Consider the following 8,337-nt stretch of genomic DNA (forward strand, 5'->3'; position numbering starts at 1 on the left):
TGTTGATAGATTTACGGCAGCAGAGTTCTCCTCCCCTGGCGGACCGAGCACACCTCAAGAGCTGTGAGTCGAGGTAACTTTTCTCCCGGGAGACAATGCCAGGAGTCTTGAGCCGGCACTAAAGAGGTTTTTCATTGGCAGATAAGTGAGCACTAGTGCGCAGTAGCTTCCTGTACCACCATCTTGAAGTACTCTGTCACACGATAGCTTTGACGACTGGCGGAGTCCTATCACACACACTCCTTAAATTTGTCGTCTCTCATCTTCGTCTTTACTTATTTTGGCTTTCTTTCCCTTATATTTATATGTCGTCTCAGACTTGTTTTTATTTTTCTTCTCACTCTTCACTTGTTGTTATTTCAAAAATCTAATATGATGCGATATTAACAAAGAGTTTGATGCGGATTTCTAATACCATTCAATTACAACGGTTAATGATATATGTATACAGTTTTATTTCTCTGCTTCCCTGTCTTCTCCTGTCAACGCCTTCTATCATTCCAGTTTTTGTGGTCCTCCCATTTCTGAGTCCAGCTCTATCAGTCTTCTGGTGTCTTAAGAGGCTTAGCGCCGATGGCTCAGTAGTCTTGGCAGGAGGTCTGGGAGATCGTATGACTTGATATCAGAGGCGACAGTAATGACAGTCGTAAAGAATCCAGGAGAGAGCAGAACAATCTCATTGGGAAAATGGAGTCAGCAGGTCCACGACTGCATCAAGTATTCCAGAAGACCATGTGGAGAGCCTGCTGACTTAATCATGTCTTCACTAGGTCACTAGGACTCCCACGTCCTTCGCTCTTTTTAGTTTCATATTCTTATCTCTTTTTTCATTTTCTTTACCTGTCAATTTTTCTCCTTGGACATGATTCTGTCTCAGTGCCTCTCAGTTTGATAGTGCAACAATCCTTCTACTAATAATTTAACTCCCTTGTCTTGATGTTCTAAAAGCTACAAGACATGAATACTAATTTGTTCGTGTAACCTGTTCGTGTCTCATTGGACAAAGGCAGTTAAAAAATTATTTATCACAAAGAGACATTGATAAAGATTGGTCAGAAGCATGATGGAACATCAGCAGTTTACGTGAAGTCCATCATCAGATTGCAGAGACAGAACTATGAGGTTCTATGTGTATCAGCAGTACTACCAGCAACAGAACTATGAGGATCATGATGTAGCATCAGTAATACTGCCTTACCAGTGCAACGCCATCTGCTGGAAGACAACAGAGAGGGAGGAGTGTGGGGCGATGACAGTAATGATGACTTGGACGATGACGTATGGCAAACAGATTACTAACGGAATTGGGGATTCACGAAGGATTATCGCGTGCCAATGATGAAACCCGCCCTGAAAATAGACTTTCATTACGATGACAAAACCAAACCAATTACATCCGGGCTTCTGATGGACTGCGAGGAGATGAGACGTCCGGCGGACCAGACCTTATATGGCAAGATCACGTGACCGAGAGCGTAAGTGATACATGAGTTTGGTTTAACTCTTTATTGTGTGGCCTGCGGTACCAGCGCCATCCTGGCTAGTCATTTTCATCCTCGTTAAGGTGAGATTAATCGAGACTCGCTTTTCTCAACTTCGCGAAACGCAAGATTAAGTTTGGCCGGGAGTCTGGTCTTGAGACTCATCCATCACTGATACATTGGACTCCATCTTTTCGCAGTTTACGGACGAAGATCAACTGTTCTCAACGTGCGAGCGAACACACACGCACACAAATACATGTACAAAGAGATTTGTTTTATTCTTTCCTGAACTCTCTTCTTCTCATCAGCATAAAAGTTTGTCAGCAGAGACCAAAATAAAAGACAAGATCTCTGAGTTTTCGCAAATTTATTGCCTTGTTGTTGTTATTCTCCTGTCACTCTATTTATATCGGCGATGCAGCTGGGTTCTCTGTTGTGTCTACAACATAGACAATTAAATCATTAATAAAAGTGTGGAGTGAACGAGTTGTAAACACTCACAAACATAGAACAGAAACCTAACTGCAGCTTTTTGAAAAAAAGGATTAAGAGCAAAATTAAATGTAGGTTTTCGTCCTTTTATCTCTTTGTCTTTCTATTTTGTCTAACTTAAAATTTATTGCATTTGTTCGAACGCTAAGCTGCAATGTTGATCCTTTTACTTCATTTCCTTGATTTTCACACAGAATTCAGTAAAACATTTATATTCCTTGTGCATGTTGTTGAGAATAAATTATTCGTCTATTAAAACTGTTATTCTGCAATGTTCTCTGAGCGTTTTTAAGATGGAGGCATTGGACTTTTAACAAGCTTCACCTGTCCAGCTTCCGTGGAAGCAAAATAAAATAAAATAAATGAAAGATATGAACTGTCGAGTAAAACCGTTCATGAGCACGGAACTTCAATGCCAGGCCCTGAATTACTGCAGAATAAAAAGCGATTGGTGCTTGAAATTCCTCCAACACAAGTAAAGAGTTTATTCACGTCTGCATCTACTCTTACTCTCGGCCTTTAGAAACCCGACACATCCATGTTTGTACAAGAACCCTGCCAACAAAGAGACTTAATTACCTTGGTGAAGGCCCAACATCTCAGTTGCCAGCAAGGGTAATTTTGTCAGATTTTCACCAAATTTGCATTTGCTTTTGACTGAAATCCATAATTTAGCTGAGGAGGCTGAGACCGAGCTTGTTTATGGATCGTGATTGAAGCATATTATAACCAAGATACATTGAACTTCGTAGCACATAACTGCGCTGGTTACACAGACAGGTTTGTGAATGGACAGACAGATAGAAAGGCAGCGAGAAAGACAGATAAATAGATGTGTCGATAGAACCATGAAATTGTGGACGTGGTCCAGTTTTGCGGATTCTGAAATCTCCAAACATAGAAATGCCCCTTCTCCAATTTTTACAAGTGATTAATTTTTTGAAATATTTCTGAACTATGGCTTCTAAGAATCAGACGGACATCTCCAGTTCGTGGCTTCCTAAGTTTGTGGAAGTTAGAAATGTTTGTTTGTTTGTGCTAACTGTTACTATCCGGGTTTTCTTCAACGGCGAGACCTGGTGTCTGGGGTCCGAAAAATAAAGATTTGCTGGTGAAAGTTTCTGGGAATCACAAGTCAGACTGATGGAGAATAATAAAATTGTTTTCTACAGAAAACTGGAAAATATGTATGAATTCGTGTCCCAGGAGACTGGTAAACACTCGGCGAAGGAAAGCTGGAGGTGGTGAGGTGTGTGCAGTCGGTGTGTTTAGCCGCAAGATGTGGCTGAATGTTAATGATGTCGATAATTCGGTTCTGCAGCCACGTAAACTACTTGACCCGCTGACCTCTGCTACGCAGCAATTTGCATTTTATGATTTTACTTATCAGTGCGTTTGTTGATGCGCTAGCTCTGCTGATCGCGGAGAAGAAGGAGTATAACTGGTTATTCCGTTCTGGATGTCCAACGATGTAACGGTTAAACCTGATGAGAATTCGATGTCTCGGGTTTTCTGGCAAAGTATTAATTTTGGAAATAAATGTTAGAGGCTTGTGGCTGGAGAACTAACACCAACAAATCCTGAATAATTTTGGATTGTTGTTGATAAGAAGTCCTAATGACAACAACAACACACAAAGCAAAATAATAAAACACATTAAAGTGCCTAATTGATGTTTACAGTAATCATCTAATTCAGCATACCACACTTTTGCTGCAGTATGGCTACTGTTTTTCTTTTACTTTATTTTTCTTAACCATTGCTTATATTTGTTCGGGGATTTACACGGCTGTGTGCTCTCAATTCTACCAACACACAGATACACACATGCACATTAAACACAGAGATAAACGAATATATGTGCTAAGGATGTACATTAGGGAACATGATATATCTGTTTGTATGTGCTAAGGATGGCTATATAAGTGAGTGTGCTATATATGTGCTCAGGATATGCAAGGGATACAGGACTGCAAGAGAGAGATTCATCTCTGTCCTCTTGATGGTATTTTCAGACATGCGCAGTCCAACAAAAAGTCAGGCTTCGGAGTGTAACGGTCTCTTGATAAAAATCTTGATGGTGTGGGTATTTCTTGTCTTGTGGTAGAAATATCTGAAACTGCAGTTAACACTGCGAACAAAGGGAACTGCTCAAGCCACCCCACACCTTTCTCACTTACTATTGCAATAAAGGCGACCGCCAGAAGAGTGCTGCGGAAACAGAAAACATTCTTTTCCTTTATCGCCAGGGTTGATAATGCAAGGAATCGTGCCGATCTCAGAGATAGCCAGCAAGCTCAAAGATTTACGAGGAAGAAAGTCGAGCAGGAGAGAATAGGTGGGCAGTAAAATGCCCAGGGCTCTCCTGTCAAGTGAAATATGAAAGATGAGCCACCAAACGATAGGCTGGACCAGACGAGTTCGAAGGTCAGAAAATTTACGCGCCGCATGTGGAACAAAATTCAATTACCTGCTCTTGTCTGTGGACACATATACCATATACCTTCATGCAAGTAGCGATTTCTTTTCTGTTCAGAACGGAGGACAGAACTTGGACTCGAGTGAATAGTTAAATACAGAGATTTACGCAAAAACATTTGAACCTGGAAAGTGTGATTAATATGGAAAAGTCAGATGCGTGGAAAAACGGGAAGAGATGAAAAAAAGCGGGAGTGTGTGCAAGATCGGAATCGATCGAGAATATAGACATTGAAAAATTCCTAATGACACTTACAGAAAGTTCTCGACATGAAAAGTTTTCAAATATAACCTCAGGCATGTACCCACATGTGTGTGAGAGAGAGAGGAGGAAAAAGAGAAGGAGGAGGAGGAGGGACGGCCTTGCCGCGCGCCTGAGCCTCATCCCCATCCTTATGCCTGGAATCCCGGCTGTTCTGGGCATGCGCTGTTCTTCCGTCGTGGCCTTCCTTCTCCTCCATCTAATAAATCCCAGTAATCCCTTCACTGTAGAGCAAGCTGCTCTTGTAGATCACCGAATACTTACCAAGAAAAATCTATCGTCGACAGATATCTTCCCTTGGGAGAAGCCCACCTGCTGCTGCACCCTTAATAGCCTCCATTTCTTTGGAGTTTTCCCTCTTCTCCTAAACATTCAGAGCCGTGTGCATCCCTTCATTTGAAAAAAAACCGCTCTCTTTCTTATTTAAAACATCATTGGCCAATCAAATAAATTGTTTCATTACCTTTTTTCTTTTTCTCCCACATTAATCTCTACACATATACTTATAATGCAATACTATCTCTCTTTCTCTTACCTTCTGTAACACTTTATATTAACTCTCGGAGTTGCAGCGCATAGCTTCTCAGACATTCCTACTCGGGTAGACTGACTGCCTCTCAGCATCCCCTTGTCTGAAACAGCGGGTGGTTTCTGTAAGATCCTTCTGTTTTCACCAGCTGGGACTAGTGTACAACTAAATTCCCATTGACATAAGTATAATGACACACATGGTTACTGCTACATCTTAATATTTAGCCTACTGCATCAACCCTTGAAGCTAACCAACATCATAATATAGAAACATGCGAGTGTAAGCAACATCGTGAGATAGAACTACACAACCCAACTTAAAGATACCCAATGAGATCTTGAGGTAAAGGAGTGCAATCCTCCCATCCCATAACTATTTTTTCCTTTAAGCATCACATTCCACTGATAGCTTTTGTCTGCAAAGCCAGCAGCAAGTGTCAGCCGACACTTTTTACAGACTTTAGTTTTTGTCCTCTGAAATCCTAATTATATTTTGCAACATTTCTTACAGTGTCAGAGATAAATTTCTTTGGTAGCCGTTTTTAAAATGAAAACGTTGTCTTTGGCAGGGAGTCTTATAATGAGAATTTTTAGTTTTACTCGATTTTTTTAATTTAGCGTTTAAATTAGTTATTAGAAGATTTTAAAAAAAGATGATTTTATTTCGTTGTCTTTTTCTTTTTCGTGTGATAAAGATAAAAGAAGAAAATTCACGGTTGAAAAGGAGGCGATAAATGGAAACTGCAGTAGGATCCCTTTAACCTCTCTCATCGTTTTGAACCTTTTTCTTATCATCCCCGTTGTTATGGCTTTTTAATTTCACACATTTAGTATTAAGAAAGCAATTGGAATATGGCTTCAAGGATGATTTTTATAACAAATAATGATATACGATATAATACTTTGCATTTTGCTATCTAAATTTCTATAATTTCGCGTCTTTCTTTAGGTGTTGCCTCCGTTATCAATTTATGGTAATGCATCATTCATCGTGAGGCGAAAGCAATCAATGCAAAGCGTCTCGAGGAAAAAAGATAACCTTGTAGAGAGATCGATGTAACAGCACTGCCAGCAGCTAACTGATCTCCCCTTGTTTCTTTTAGTGGACTTCACTTCCACCCTCCCTCTCTCTCTCTCTCTCTTCCTTCTTTCTATTATTTCTACGGTGCATTTTGTCTGTTTCTTCTTCCTCTGTCCCTTTCTCTCATTCTGTCCATCTCCGTGTAAACTGTTTGCAACCGTCTCATATGTCGGGTACCCAGCAAGGGCACTTACTATTGACATGTGTTTGACTCAAGCTGCATCAGCGAGAGAGAGACAGCTTAACAAATGCAAACAGTCAGAATGAATAATATGAAATCTTCCTCCCAAGTCGATTTTTTCAAGTCTAGATTTCTCTTTGGCGAGTAAAAGCTATTTATTTCTGTAACCCTGAATATGTTTTTTTTTCTCAGATCGTGTGATCTGCATTTGTCTTTTCTCTCCTCCATCCGACTACATGTGTGTACATATCTTTACATATCTATACCTTATACTTGTGTGTCTCTATATCCATTTTATTTTTATTGATTCAGATTTCCCTACATTGGAAAACGCGTGTTCCTAAAATGTGCAAATAAGTAAATTGTTTGCATTTCATATTAGGAACTATGATCTCAAACTGTTAATAGTCATTCGCGAAAAAAAAAACCGGATTTTTAATAGTCATTCCTGAAAGAAAAAAAACAAAGCAAGATGAGATCTCTATATCTTCTTTGTCCAAATAACTTTGAAGAATTAAATCCCAAACACAACTATTTTCCTTCCGACAATCCTATTTTTCGGTTGAAATAATATTCGTTATGATTTATAACATCTTAAACCGTTTTTCATGCTAAGAGACGCAACTCTTGCCAGCACTCCATCCTGACGTTTAGACAAAGAAATGTCCAGAATGCAGAAGCTGGACACAAGCACAGTTTCGCCTGCAAACACTTCGATTGCTAAAATGCCAAACAGCCACAAAGTCTCCATCGCGACCGATTCTCCACACAATGTTCTTTTGGGTCGCAGGAGCACATCGTTTGGGTTCTCTCCCCATATTGATTTGCAGTTTAGACAGACTTGCAAAGTTGCCGAGGCCCAACTTCCGGCGTTCAGTGGAGCCGGGCCGAGGACGTAAATCGCTCCCTGGAGCAGCATCCGCGCTGCTTAGTGAGGCTCGCATCCTCCTGCTTCAGCGGCAGAATCGCCCTCCTCAACGTGCGTTTTGTAACTGACGGCTAATTTGGCAAAATATTTTCCCTTCGATCCGAGATGCCCTCAGACTCCACGTCCTAACGACGGTTTAGGTTGTCTGCCCTTCCAAAAGGGAGAAAAAACTCTCCTGTCACTTTTGTCCACTCTCTAGCGAAAGGGGTTTTTATTTATCTCATCGAGACAATCTTGTAAAACACTCGAACCATATGTTTTCATGGGTCTTTCGGCAAAGCCTCTTAGGAAAGTACAAATGTGTCTGCAAATGTTTTTAGTCGGTCCCCGACGGTGGTGCTTCTCGAAGATGCTTCGGGAAGAGCTGGCTACGATCATAGCGATCTCTTAATGTAATTTTCTTGCACGGACTGTGCTATCTTCAATATCTTTTGTCTAGCAGCTCTCGATTTATAGGGAGGTGGTGTCAATGATACTACAACAGAACGATCATTAATTTTGCGGTTATTGCGTTTTTCAATATAAAAATAAGTAAACAACCCTTGGCTACTCAGTTCTTTAAAACCATTCTTTGAATTTAGCTTTATCATCAAAACAGAATGACTTCAATCAAACTCTTTTCCTGTGCTCAGTGCACTTGACTTGTGTAAGACAGCCCACGTGACTACACGTGCATCCGAGCGTGATATCTTAAACGACTTTTTACTTCTGATATCTACTCCAGTTTGGTTTTCTTCTCCTGTATGTTACTTTGGCTGATGATTTCAGTTCTTTAGACTGATAGAAAACAGAACTAAAATAAAAATGAATGTAAATATCAGTGACAATCCTCAAACCCATCCCTTCCCCTAAAACATTGTACCACTTCATGTGCTAAACTCTGAATGCACGCGAAGAGTT

Source organism: Pomacea canaliculata, linkage group LG13 (genome assembly GCF_003073045.1).
Source record: "Pomacea canaliculata isolate SZHN2017 linkage group LG13, ASM307304v1, whole genome shotgun sequence".
In the NCBI taxonomy this organism is placed as follows: domain Eukaryota; kingdom Metazoa; phylum Mollusca; class Gastropoda; order Architaenioglossa; family Ampullariidae; genus Pomacea; species Pomacea canaliculata.